The sequence below is a fragment of the Scatophagus argus genome, chromosome 18 (assembly GCF_020382885.2).
Source record: "Scatophagus argus isolate fScaArg1 chromosome 18, fScaArg1.pri, whole genome shotgun sequence".
NCBI lineage: Eukaryota > Metazoa > Chordata > Actinopteri > Scatophagidae > Scatophagus > Scatophagus argus.
Window position 1 is genome coordinate 3,254,754 of NC_058510.1, and position 14,855 is coordinate 3,269,608.

General features: G+C 44.1%; 1 protein-coding gene across 2 annotated transcripts in view; it reads left to right on the forward strand.

Moving 5' to 3' along the window:
- The first annotated feature begins 4,042 nt into the window (after positions 1–4,042).
- zfhx4 (zinc finger homeobox 4) overlaps positions 4,043–14,855 on the forward strand; it is an 80,321-nt gene continuing 69,508 nt past the window's right edge. The window contains exon 1 of one of the 2 annotated variants that reach the window (XM_046370698.1): positions 4,043–4,426. The gene's annotated coding sequence lies outside the window, so the exon portion shown is untranslated. Of the gene's footprint in view, positions 4,427–13,230; positions 13,970–14,855 lie in introns of those variants that run through there. The other variant, XM_046370699.1, reaches the window with a different exon arrangement.

Consider the following 14,855-nt stretch of genomic DNA (forward strand, 5'->3'; position numbering starts at 1 on the left):
TGTTAGGGATGATTCCAGTGTGACACCGACACGCAAGGAAGTCGGAGTTGTGGATTTTTAAATAAACGATCTAAATACAAACGAATAAATATCTATTGTTTCATGTATAAAAAATATAAAAACTGACACGGGATGGGGAAGGCAAGAAGGGAAACATGGTGGAAAAGACACAATATTGTGCTGCCTTTCTCCTTAATCAAATAAAGTGGTGTAAAACACACACATACACACACACTCACACACACATACAAAAGCATTTCCTTCCCTCTGAATTTCTCCTTGAATTATATGCCATCACTAGTGTGTGTGATTGCGGAATATTAAATTAAAGTGGGATAAGTCCGCACCGAGGCGGGCTGCGTCCAATCCGCAACTCATTTCCCCTGTTGTAGCACCGCATCACTGCGCTCCTCTCTTTTCAATGACAATGTGCCAAATCTGGGCATTTTGAAAACACTTTCCATATGCTATTATCGGATCGCTACTGAGCAAGAGAAAGACAGAAAAGAAGAAAAACGGAATGTTTTATACCAAAGGTACCGAGAGGCAACATTTTTATTTATCTTCTCTTTCAATGGCTTGTTTTACTTTATGCTTTTTGGGGGAATTTAAAGGAGGTAAGAGGAGATAAATTTAAAGTTTTTCATAACGATTGCATATTTAAGGAGCGTTGTTGGATGGCTTCAGGGCTGAGTGTGTCAACGTCGAGAGAGTTCATGTTTAGCATATATGCGCACAAACTTCATTTTATTTAACTGTTTTACTACGTTTTCCTCATTTATTAAGACTAAATTGTGCAGTGCTTTGTCAGCAAACGAGTTGATGAACCGTCTTTTATTCCTCTGACAGTGATTTCGCTGAAAGCACAGGAGTAATTTTACCTTTTGGATTTATTTGCATTTAATTGATTTTACCACTTCGACACAGGTGACAACTGACAAGTGACTTTTGCGCGTGGAGGATTTCTGTGTGTCAGTTTTTTTTGTTTGTTTGTTTAATGTGGGCAAAATACAGTTTTAATTGTTGCTCATATTTTGAAAGAAAGATCTTAATTTTGACTTAATTATTCTGGCGTGAGTGGCCACATCTTGTATTGGTGTGATGCGTTGAAAGAGTTACACTTAAGTTCTTATTGTCTGTTTTATAGGCCTTTATAAAGGTTGTTTGTGCGTGTGTTTGCTGGACGAGAGTTGGCCAGTGGGTCACTGTGGCAGGTTGCAGGTCAGAGCTGAGGGCTTTTGCGTGTTTTTCTGTGTGTCCTGATGAGGCAGAGGGGTCAGCCATGCAACCCCACGAGGGCGCCGACGCGTAGGACAAACAAGGGGTGTCTGTACGCCCAGAAAACACTGACCAGGTGACTGCTTTTAGAAGACATCAAGACGGGCTACAGAGATGACAAAAATATTCTAAGAATAATTAGAACAGATAACACAAATCCAGGTTTTTAATTTGATCTCAGAGAATGTGGACCAACACTGGTCCCTTCCTTGGGCATTTCCCAGCATGTCAAGCCTTCATGGTAATATCTCCGGACCATTCAAAGTTATTGATCTCCTGAGGAGGCATACGATCACTGTGAGTGTTCAATGCTGGACCTTTCAGTAGATGCATTAGAAAATAAAACGAAAGCAATGCCTTTAAGGTTTGACAATTACACTGTAATTAAAAGAGTTTAATTTCAGTCTTCCTGGTCGATGTTTCGGGCGACGCCACAAAAAATTTCTTGGTAATTTATTTGCTTTAGAACACACAAATACTCCAACACTCTCGCGCGCACACGAACACACACATCCACACACACACACACAAGTAGGCACACACCGACACCAGAGCGGAGTTTACTGATAAAAATCTATAATTAATTGAGGATGCTGCTGATATGGAAATGGGGCGAAATATTAGTTAACGCGGTCTATTGTCAAGCGGTCCTCCGGAGAAAGAGCATCGTCTGCAGGGAGAGAGGGAGGGTGGAGACCGGGGGGGATTTACAAAACGCAGGAGGTTAAGATAAGCGACAGCCTGTATCACTTCTCTAAATCCGCTTTGTAGCTACTTTCTCTTTTTCCTCATCGAAAACAACTAAAATAACAAACGGAGCTCCGCTGAAAATGTCAACGGCGCGCACAAATTTAATCTCTAGAAAGTGGAGAGTGAGCAAATCCTTCCACAGAAACGAAGATGCTCGTATTAAAAAAAGCAAAAATCACGCTGGTTTATCTACAAAAGTCCTCCGTGTAGGCGTACAAAGTCGCAAATGAGAAATAGGTCCTCTCCGTGCAGCTTTGGGAAGCTGGACGCACGGCCCCGGTGGACTTTTTGCCCGTCCGCTGCAGCAGCGGGCAGACTCGGTTCTCCAAGCCGTCTGTGAGCGACGCCTCCCAAGGCTGACAGGCTAGAAAGCCCCCCTGGAGGACAGGCAGGCAGCTGCAGCAGCAGTAGCGGCAGCAGCAGGAGCCTTGGATCCGGGTGAAAAGTGACGCCTCTGTTCCTCACCTCGACCCACCCACCCTCTTTGTCTGAAACCTCTCTAAACCCAGAATAAACAGCCTCGGGTCGGGTCGGGCTCGGATCTCTTGGCTTCTTAAGGATCCAGTTGGTATGGGTGCAGTCCAGTCAATGTGGCTGCAAAGTAGACCTAGTAGTTCACTTGCCAGCAGCAGCCTTATCATCACATCCCAAGCCCCGACTCATGCAGTTCAATTCACCCCCAGCTTCGATTTTTTCCATGAAGGCGAACAAGATCTCTTGATTTTCTCCCCGATTGAGACTGTGTAAAGTCTTCCTTTTGCCCAAAAGCCACTATTAAGAAACCGGGGGGGAAACACACAGTAAACTGCTTGCATTGAAAGGATATAGGGCCAACAGACCGATGCACTTTGTAAAGGCACTAAATATAAACGCCAGTGAATGGAGCTTTGAATAGAGAGGGGGATTTTTGTGTGACCCTGTATTGGATTTTGCAGTTTGGCTCTACTGAACCCACACGGGGCCTCAGCGGTCCCGAAAGGGCAGTGATGACTTTCCAACATGTGGTGGATTACTGTGATGCATCGTGGCTTTGATTTTTGAAGTCTGAATGTTTATGTGTCCCATATTTGCAACACATCATATTGAGTGTCCTCGCTCTCAAGAAAAACCGAGTGTATCTGAGATGCATTTGCACTCTAAGAGGCCAAAACTGTGCGCTCGTGTGTCGCGTTAATTACTTCACGTGTGTGACTGCATTTTGTGCTTTTGGACATAAATGTTGTGACCTATAAAAATGTATTCTACACATATGTGCAGGTCCGTTTTGATGCGCGGCACAAGACGGTTGCGTGGTTTTGATTCTCTTCCTGAGGTGTTTTTTAATACGGTTTTGTATGCACATTCGTGATTAAAAGCGTTATTTGCATATTTAAGCTCTCTCATTCATTTCCACAAATTGTTCTAAACATCACAGAAACTCACACAAGTATTTTTTATATTAGAACATTTCCTGAAATCCACAAAGACGGCTCGTTCTGTATGCCTGTCTTGGTAGAAGTAATTCACCTGTAGTCTCATAATCAGTCAGATTCAGCTGATGTATTTACACAAATGAGCATCGTGGAGAGAGCAAAAAATAGTCATCTTAGATTTGTTCATTCAGAAATAAAGGAAAAGTGTGCTGGAGCACGCTGCGCTTCCGTACAGAAATCTTCGTTTGCAAAACTTGTTTTTATAGACAAAGATGACTTCTGAGTACTTGTAAGCAATTTTAAGTCCAGTCTGTTTGGGGTGCAGGAAGCGGTTGTCCATTGTTCTACATGTGATTTGGCCCTTAGAGGGAGAGCATACAAAAGGATTTTTTCTGCGCGCAAAGACCTGTGCGGCCGCCAGGGCTCCGTGTGCGCGTCATTTGCAATGTGGAGACTGTTGATCAACTCACTAATTACACTTCTCTCCTCTCTCTCCCTCCCTCTCCGTCTCTCTTTTGCTCCCTCCCTCCCTCCTCTCTCTCTCTCATTCGCCCTCTCTCTCTCTCTGTCTCTCTACCCATTCCCAGAGTGCATATCGGGAAATAGACACACAAAGACATGCGCACTCAACTTAATCAGCCATTTTTTTAAACAGGGCTAAAACGATAATAATTAGCAGAATAAAGACATATCGGATTTTCATTTCCTTTCCTCCGTTTCCCGACCCCCGTCCACAAGAGAAACTGCGAGGCAGCCCGTCGACACGTCGTTTCACCGCCACCGGAACCAAAATAAGGGATAGCTCTCTAAACGCTTGACATTTGTGGTTTTACCCCTTTTCCCAATATAAAGTTGGAGGATTATTGTAATTTTCCCTGTTTTTCCATGTTTTGATTGTCCAATTACGCAAGCCGCTGGATGTGACTGTTTTCTAAATCCAAGAGCAAAGAGAGAAGCGGAGGTGACGGCTTTGGAGGGGGAAGAAAGTAAGTTTTTTCCTTTCCACCTCTCCCTTTAACTTTTATTGAGTAGTTTGGGCTGTGTGTTAAATTTAGGGGTCGGCTATCGATTGTTTATCTTCGCTGGTCGATCTTTGACATCGGGGCTGTTTGGATAACAGGTGCTGGATGTTTTTTAGTCCAGCATAAAGGCGGATATCGTGATGTTAGTGCAACTCCGGCGCTTTGGCTACAATAAAACGAGCGACTGACAGGGTCGGAGGCGTTCTTACGCATGTGTCCGTGCTGTTAGAGTAGGATATCACCTCCAGACCTGCCTTTTGCAAAGTTTATGCGATTCTTACATAGATTGTGTGGTGGACGGATACACTGAGCACTCCACGTCAGATCTAACGAGCCGAGCCGAGCGTTTCCCCCCGTTTGTGGCTTTGCAGTGCGGATGTGGTGCTGCCTTTCCAGGAGTCCGATCCCTCGGACATGTCCGCTCTGAGCTTGTTTCTAGTGGAGGGGTCCGGCTTGCTGTATTCTCCCACTTCCCGACTCCGTTTTCAGTCTCTGATCACCAGATATTTCATTTAAAGAGATAATCTGGACGCACCTCAGCGCTCAAAGCCAGTTTTAAACACGTCGGATTCATGCACCTTCCAGGCACTCACGGCCGAAGTGACACGATCAGTCTCCCGACACGATCCCCTTTCGTGTGCACAAGTGTGTATATGTTTGAAATAGTCTTAGTTATAGGCTGCCCGATTATTACACTGATCATTACTAAAGCAACGTGCGTTTGCCGATCGCAGTCCATGCATCGTTACCTGCTGCTGCGCTTTTAAAGTAGTCTCACTTTACCGAGGCGTGGGTGGCTGCGTCGCCCAGGAGGGAGACCGATCGTTGGGATACTGATAGCACGGCGAGTCCCTTCAGAGCCAGCCAAATCCTGGGTCTCCTGCTTTTCTTTGGCACTGGCATTTGAAAGACCAGGCTGTATCCAGATCTCTACTGTTATATACTGATATGAACACAATTTTTAAATTTCGCCTTCCACCCAGTGTACAACTTCCATTTCCACCCTCGCTCCCCATCCGCGTCGGTGCGTTTTCAATCTCCCCATGCAAATTGTCCCTCTCCTAATTCCACCATCTTCAACATCTTCTTTAAGTTGTTGATTACTGATGTTGTGTGTATTAATTTGGAGGAGACGGAGCGGCAGATGTTGAGGTTCTCGGGTATTTTTGCGCCCTGATGTCTTTTTTTCCGGGGGGGGTGGGGGGGGGTGTAGGTTCATAGACTTGGCTCGGATTGGGACGCGACAGTGACAGGGGGGACATCGATCGCACGGGAGGGGGAAAAAACAAAACAAAACATCAGGGCCAAAGGGGGCCAGTCAGCCTGCAACCCGGGTATGTAACGGTGTAGTGCGTGCGTGGAGAGACTGTACGCTCCAGCGGTGTGTAGGGTAGGCGACCTTTTTGCAGGACTCTGTTTATACACGGCTCTTCTGGCTTTTTCATATGGATTTCAGAGCGTATTTGTCCCCGAAAATAGAGGCTTTCAAAGTAGTTTTGCAAAACCACGTATACTTTAAAAAATTATTGGGATTATTGAATGCGTTCAGGTTTTTACACACAGTGTGTAAGCCTCCTTTTTAATCAAAATGCGAAATTTTCTGTACAATCTCAAACAGCAAATAAGAATCGTTATCTTTGCCTTGTTAATAGAAATTTAACAAATTGATAATAATAATTATTATTATTACAATCATTATTATTATAATTACTATTTTGAAGGCGTAGGGTGATACTGAACTTTAAAAGGTAAATTTAACAAAAATGATTTGTGTTTTTTATCAATTAAATTCTAACTTAAATCGGCTCAGTTTTATAGATCGATCAGCTGTGATAACACTGATGTTATTTGGACAGGATGGATCTTCACTCATAGTCAGACGTTTTAATTGCATCTGCATAAAATGCTACGTTTCATTACGCAAATACAGCCAAGGCCCAATAATTAGAAAAAAAATCCGAATTGTGAAATTCTGAAAAGACATGATCCTGTCTAATTGCAGTGAATTTCATCACTTAATGATGGTATTGTCTCACTCTATAAAAACAGACTCTCTGTGTTATTTTTCTTGTCTTGCAAATGAGAGAATTTTTGAGGTTCATGTTAGCAGAAGCCCAGGCCACTTGTTTTTGTTTTTCTGTGCGTGGTGTCTTGGTGCTATCAAAGGCTGCTTGTATATATCTCTGCATGTTAGTTAAGCAGCTTGTAACGTTCATTTTACCCATAGCAGTGGAGGGGAGGGATGAAAAAAAACATATAATGTGAGAGATGGGCAGACAGCCCTGGGAGGACAATAGCTGTTGGCTTGAAAATGCTTCTTGATTATTAAAAGCTAATGCATTTTCAGCATTGCAGCCTTCATTAAGGGTGCGGATCGGGGGGGGGGGGGCAGAGGGATGTGAGGGTACTGGGAGGAGGAGAGGATGGGAGAAGGAGACAGAGACAGGGGCTGAGTCTGTCCTATAACTCCTGGGCCCAAGACACATGCAGCTAGAAGATTGGCTCGGGCCTCTCCTAGGGGTCGACAATGTGTCATTTCCACCCGGCTAGATTGCCCTCTGCCTATCTGATATTAATGTGCAAATCAATATTTCAGGGATTAAATTTCCCTTCTTCATTTTTTATGGTTTCTACCTCAATAAGTCTCCCGTCTAATAGAGGAGGCTGGATGATTTAGAAGCCTTTGCTGCAGAAAGAGAGGGGGAGAGAGAAAGAAATAGAGAGGAGCTTTGCAACAAGGCTATCGCTGCATTTTAATGTTCTTCTTCGTGGATCCCCCATAGGCCCTTAGTAAGGAGGGCTATATCGCTGCTTTACAGTGTAAAGACAGCCAATTTGGCTAAAAAGGCAGAAAGGGAAAATATGAGTCCGGTTGAATACTTAAGACGCTGTGGTAATCCGAGTAGCAGGTATTAGTGAAGAGGAGCTCCCCCCCTCTGTAAGACACACACACACACACACACAACCACATCCAAACCTGCATTACCAGCCGTCACGCTTGGGCGAACAGCGTAGCTTACTACACATTGGGCTGCTATAACAATATATATTTTTCTTCTTCTCTTGCTCCTCCACTTTTTCGGCTTTTTTGCATACAAGCACGTTGACATCCATTGGAGAGATTTACTCTCCTGTGTAATAACATCTGGCGTATGTGTGCGATACAAATGAATCACTCTGACACAATGACCTGTGTATGATTATTGGGGAAGGGAGGAGCGTATTACCATAGTCATAATGCTGCATCTCATTGAGAGTCAACTAAATGAGCTTGGGCCCTTTGACTCCCCATAGACATTCATTAGGGGACAGAGCACACAGAGGCGTCTGTCTGCCAGTAGGTGTGTGTCTGTGCATGTGTGTTTATTTAATCCTCCTTCCTGTACCATCTGGTGCGTGTGTACGTGCGTGTCCGGCAGCAGCACAGTGTGAATTTCGTCCCTCTACCCCCCTGTTTTAACATACCCTCGATAGGGAGAGTGTCAGCGAGTGAAAACACGAAAAGAGAGGGAGAAAGAGACAGGGGAAGAGGCACAAAGAGCTCTAATTGTAGCAGGACCGCTTGGCTTCCTCCCTGATTCACGGCCATTACGATGTGAAAAGCACAACCGCCTGTCGTCCATAATCAAAACGGCAGGCCTACACGCACTCTCACATCCATACACGCATACTCGCTGGGGGCAATCATGTAGATTTTTTTTGTCTCCTATCTACAGATTGAATAAATGCTGTCATTCTGGTCATCAGCTTTGAGCAGATTCAGTACTGAACATATCTGACATTTACCTCACCTAAATGATGGGAGGTTGAATTTACAATGTAAAACATTCTTCATTTTAAGCTTTCCAACCATGAGCAGTGTGATTACATTTGTAGCCAAAGACATCCACAGAAACAATGTTTTGCAGCTACTGTATTTGACTTGGATGGGCCGAGTTGCCCTTTTTCAGATTTCTCTCTTTTATAAGGTTTTAAGGTTTTTCATAGATAGTGTTTTATGCAACATGTGTTATGCAACTTTTCAAGCAGTAGTTTTTGATGCAAAGAGCTATTGAACAGCTGAACATTTTGGCTAAAAGGTGTGATAATCTCTAAGGTTATGTGGTGTGTGTGTGTGGGTTGTTGTGTGTGAGGGGTGACGGTCTGCAGTCATAGAGTCATGGTCTTCTGGCTCGGCGAGGCCTGTAGGGGGAGAAGCTAAGAAGTCCGCAGCAGCTAAGCATTATGTCTCAGATAGGGGGGCTTCCTTTGTCAGCCCTGGGGCACCACCGCTAACACACACTTTCTCTCTATCACACACACTGAGCGGAGGCGGAGGAGGGTTAAAGACTTGGAACGAGATCAAGCCCCTCCATAGCTCCCGGGGAGGGTGCTTGTGAATATGCGAGTTTTAGTGTAATTAGCACTTAATTATATTAACATATGCAAATTGTCAGGCGGCGAGCTTGTACTGCCGGTGGGTATCGGCTGAGATACAAGTGACTCCATTGTACCACCACGGCAGAAAAGAGAATAATGGGTGTGTGTAAGGCAGCCAGCCAGCCAGCCCCCTGTGCTAGCACATAGCCAGCTAGCTCATTTAAGTCTCTGGCTGGCCGCTTTGCCAAATTTCATTAGTCGTCATGACGACCTGGCTAATTGTGCTGACTAATGTCTCCTGATCTGTCATCAGTTGGGGTGGGTGTACAATCCCCCCCCCCCCAAAAAAAACAAAAAAATGCGAGGGGTAGAAGGAGAGGCCCAACTGTCCAGATAAAGCCAGCACACAATGACTCCTATTTACACACGTTCCGTCTGCACGAGCATTTGCATATTCAAAAATACTCTGCCATCTTTCCTTGTCTGCTCAGTGTGTGTGTTTGCATGTGCAGCACTGGCAAGGTTGTGCGCATGTGGCGGCAATGTGTCAGAGGGGACGACAACAAGCCAGTTGTGTGCCGTGTGTCCGTCACTCTGTGTGTGTTACATGTGTAGCACACTGCCGTCTGTGAAGCGAGACCGGGCCTGTGAGACCCGTGTGGCCATGTGTAACGACATAGCTGAATTTGTTTTTGATTATTGTACAAGTCTGAGATTCTGGCAAAGGAAAGCTTGGGCCTAAATGACAGGGACAAGGAGTTGTGCCTTTGAAACTTGCAGCCCTTCTTTTACTATCCAAATATCTAATTACAACACATCTTTATAGCCACCCCCTACCGAGCAGCAGGACTTTCTTTTTTAAGAGGGAGGGTGGACAAACATTTAATTTTCTGTGCTTCCCGCTAGCCAAAGGTGGATAGAGATTGGGCCTAGTTGGTGCTACTAGTACTTGCATGCTAATCCTGTTTTTTGACAGGAACGTAAACTGATATAATTGCTTTTCAGAGGCAGGAACGGCGGTTTATACAAGTGTGAAAGCACGGGAAAAGGGATTAGCATTATTTTGCATAATGCTGGGCAGGCGCTGAATGGGGCATTGAACGCTTGACTGGGTGACAGAGATGAAAGAGAGATGAAATGCTCTACCCCTTGTCTCTCTCTCCCACCCTCTCGTCCCTCTCTCCCCTCCGGTCCCTGTGTCTCTGGCCGGTAGAGGACTGTGTGTGCTGGAGAGGACCCCGGAAACACCATACTGGTGTTTTTGACTGTTTGCTTGGATGCCAGCAGATGGAAGCCGTCATGTGAGGCAATATGTATGATAATAGAGTAACTGTGGAGACTGGTTAACTCCAGGCATCCTAAGCCTCCATGTATATAGTAAACTACATCCCTAAAGCACTGGAGTGTGCAATTATGTAGTGGATGGATGTGGCTCAGGTAGCATTTACATGGAAGGAAGGGAGCGGCTTTCATGGATCAAATCAAGCTACACTGTTCTTACATTTTCCTTTATTGAAATGTTTGCTGAGGATTTGGTGGGATATCGTCTGAGTAGGGGGAAATGTAGAATTGCAAGGTAGGTGTGTTTTATGTGAACGCCTGCGTGTGTGTGTGTGAGCTGTGCTGGTAGAGGTAGGAGGGGGCACAAGGGTGGTGACGCAGCTTAAAATTGCCACCATGACTTCCACATGACCCGACTCGACTTCGTGAGTAATTTATGATCAACCGTCATCATTGCTATTGCATCTGGCGTATGGAAATGATCCACGGTCGAGGGAGGGGCGTGAGGGTTGAGTAGTGGAGAACATGAACGCCACAAAGGCCGGTGTGGCCTGTTTTTGTTGTCTCTCATTGGACAGGATCCTCTTTCTTTGACCTTTTGCACGCCTTCCCTCGTCTTTCATATGCTAATGCCGGCCAGACCCGAGGAGGAAACGTGCTGGAACCGAGCGGAGGAGGACAAAGACTCCCTCTCTCTTTCTCTGCCTCCTTTCCACGCTTATATCTTCTCTTTTCTTGCCTCTTCCCCTCTCAACAACTTGACAGACTTTGGCATGAAAGGGAGTGAGTCCTTAGCGGATGGGAAAGGTGGGGATGGTGTGTTTGCTGTGACCTGCACCACCTGTGAGGATCAAGTGCGCTGCAGTGATCCTTGGTTATGTGTATGTGGAGTGTTATTTTGAGTGGCCCTTGTAATGTGTGTTGCAGATCGGTAATCGTTTGAGCCGTGCTACCTGTTATAGCTCAGGCCGAGTTGGTTGAGGAGTGATTTGCTGCTTTTCCAGTGAACCAAGTCGAGTTGTCATACAGGCTCCGTATTTCTCCCTGCCTCTCTGAGCTCTGCCAACTCTATCTTCTTCCAACCAGTACAGTACTGTCTCTGGCGGGGTAAAAGGATACTAATATAGTTACTACAAGCCTCTCCTAACATAATACTACACCAGTGCACCACTGTTGAGCATGACGTGGGTTCAGGGCTCTTTTTGCTCTGTTATGGGAAGGGGGCATGTTATCTGTAGGAAATGTAATTTTTGTCCTCATTGAAATCGTTCATTATTGAGAGCGGTTATCTAAATGTTTTTGTTGCTGTTGGTCCCACGCCAGTCAGGATTGCGTTACCCTCTCTCTCTCTCTCTCTCTCTCTCTCTCTCTCTCTCTCTCTTGCCAGGCCTTCATCAGTCTCTTAAGGGAAAATAGAAAGAGGGGGATTTTTCTCTTCCCTCTGTGCTCCGTCCCGTTCTCAGGCTCTCCTGCCTATTTTGCATCGGCCATCTCATACAGGATATTAGCCATGGAAAAACATGGGTCTGGGTATTTCATTTGGAATAATATGTTTATTCTTTTCATTTCAAAGTGGAAGTGGGGGGATTTCGCAGGGTGGGGAAAGAACAATCGGAGCCGTGTGTTCGAGGACTTTTTCTGTTTGATCCGAGGTCCTGCGGGCCCTGGGGGTGGCTAAGATTCTCGGGTTTAGGTGAAATAAAATGGGCTGTTGGGGAAAAAACAGAGTCCTCTTGTTTTCTCATATTGTCTCACTGACTTCTATTCTCTGCGTATCTCTGTTGGTGTCTCTGTCTCATGTTTTCTGTTGCTTTCTGTCTCATCTTTCACTTGCATCTTTGGATGCTCTTTTATTTCTGTGGCTGGCAGTAGGGAGGCGAGAGCTGCGATTGGACCATTCGAATTCAAAAAGTAACTCCCTCCTCTTTTCTGTACATATGTAACTTTTCTCATTATATTTCTGTAGATTGGAGTAGACCTGAAGCTGCAGTTACCTTTCAGACTGTGACATTGCTTGCCCTCTGTGCTCCTTGATGCAGTCACTATGAAGGACTCTTGTTTAACCCCTCAAGTCCATTTGAGTGCCTCAGTGTCCTCATCTTACACAATCTACAAAACATTTAGCAGGCTTTTGTTTTACAAAGGTTTGTCCCTCTTGTACTTACCAACAAAATAATGCACAGTACAAGAGGTTGTATGCCACATTTTATTGATTGCTCTTAGAAGTATTTTCATAGCTGTAAAAACTGGCAAAATCAAAACCAGAAAAAAATGCACAACTACCTCATTCAAAGAGAAGTTTAAAAGACAGGCGCTGAGACAGGAAATGGAGAAAAAAAGTTGATGAATGACTAAGTTTCTCCAGGTTTGAGAAAAGATACACCACAATAGCACAAGACGTCTCATGACAAATGATGCGTTCTCTCCCTCGTTGGCCAAAGACAAAGGTGGGGATTGAAAAGGCAGAGAGCACAGTCACAGGACATACGCTCATTAACAGACCTTAAGGGAAAATAGAGAAATAAGGGAGAGTGATGCTGTATATCTGTGGAAATTTTCTTCTCCTATATTATTTGTATGCGTGTCAGCATCTGTATGTGCCTGAGTATGCATGTATGTCTTGTATGCAACATGATTGGCACAGTATTCCTAAAGGCAAAAGCATGTGGATATCAAGGCCATTTGCAGGCCTCGTCAGGGAATAAGTAGCTAATTAATTATGCATGACTTGTGGGCTTAAACAAACAGCGTAATAAGAGATGAGATGAATTTACGAAAGAATTAAACCCTAGTTGCATGGAGACCCTCTCAGTTATTGCTATTATTATTGTTATTAAATCTCACAATTCTTTTACTCAGTTGCAACAGCATGAAAACTTGCATACAATTTCAAAGATTTAAAATGCTCACTCACCTGGCCACAGTAAATATGAATATCTTTCTGGTCTGTTTTGTAACTACAAATATATGAATGCTGTAAAAAAAAAACCAAAAAAAAAAAAAAAAAAAACTTTCTTTTTCAGTGTAGGTCTGATCTAATACAGACAGGCAAGCATGTGTCTCCACAACTCCCCTGAGGAGACTCCAGCCAACACGATCCCTCTCAGACCCTGTGTCTTTTTTCTTTCTTTTTTTTTCCTGGCCTGGCACCAGCCATGGAATAATCTTTAATTATTTGCTTTAAAAAAATAAAATAAAATAAGCCTTTTTTTCTGTGTAGTGCAGTAAAGAAGAAGAGCAGAGCAGACGCAGGAATGTTCTTGTATATGAAATTGTAGGTATTAACAGGGCCGTTTTTGTCAGCGGTTTCACTGATGTATCAGCTCTCTGCCCCTAGACTAAATAAAGAGGGGAGCTTTGCCGTTGTTTCATCCCAGCTTAGATGAGCAGATATAGGAGGACTTTGGTGGAATTGTTGAAAAAGCAAATTCTGGCTGAAGAATGGACCTCTTCCTTAACACAATACCTAAACAAGTGTCAAGATTTGGTGATGGATGGTCCCATGTTCTTTTTTTGGCTCGTCAGACACTCCTTATATCTTTCTACAATATTGTAAAAGTAACGGCAGAAAGCACAGATTGATTGCTTACCCTTTCAGGATATATGTTATGTATAATTTAAAAGATAAGGTGCGTACAGCATCTGTTTGAATGTGGCTTTGCTTTTCAAGTCTGCGGGTGCATGTCTGTTTGAGAGAGAGAGAGAAAAAAGAGGGAGAGGGAGAAATATTGCTGACTCTGGTCTTCAGCTGCCTTGTCATTGACCTCCACGGTCCCATGGTTGTCACATTAAGGGCAATGCAACACACACACATACAGCCACATACAGAGAATTAACACAAGCAAGAGACCTTCATTTCATTCAACAGTAAGTACACAGTGAGGAGTTTCTTTATGATTGTTTTTTCATCTTACACCTTAGATTTTAATGTTGTTGTGTCAGTGTTATATCTAATAGTGGTTATTTCCTGCAGCGAACAGTAGGGTAATGGGTCTATTTCATCTCGGTTCTCTCTCAGCAGGCTGGCCGTGGATTTGCGTTTATTTATTTGTTTATTTGATAAAGGAATATTGTGGCGCTAATCTAAAACCACGCTAATTACATCTGACAGTTGTTTGTTTGTAGTGAAATCCAATTAAAATGTACACTTTTCAACTCCATTGCTCATCCCCCCTGTTCTCTTTCTTCCCTCCCACGGTAACCAGAAAAAAGCCCATGATGGCATAAATAACAACTGTGCTTTCCTTGTGGTTTTTGTGAGAAGAGGGCAAACTCGCAACAGCTGTCAGAAAAAGGGGGTTTGTTTAAAAAGCAAATGGCTTTGGTCTAAAGTTCATTTGGAGACCTCTCTAATTAAATAGAGAGCCAAAAGCTTAAGTTAATTAGTAATTCACTGGGTCCAGAAATTAGACCTGTCACGAGCATTTGAGCTTTTGGAAAAGCCAAAAGGTATGTCTGCGCTTGTGTTTTGTGTGTTTTTCTTTCCTCAAATCCCTGATGCCTGCTCCCATCTCTGTACACAAGTGTGCCTAAATGTGTGTTCATCTGTGCTTTTTCTTATGCAAGGCCTGCACATTTTTCCTGTTGAAATGCTCGAGACATTAATGGTCTTTTTGTGGCATGTTAGAGAAGTGCTCGGGAGATGTTTAAGTGAGGGGCACATAGCTTGTGGCGTCAGTCAGGATACCTGCCCTATGATTATGTTTATGAAGATAATAACAGGGCTAGGGTCCCGCAGAGTACTGTCTTCAGA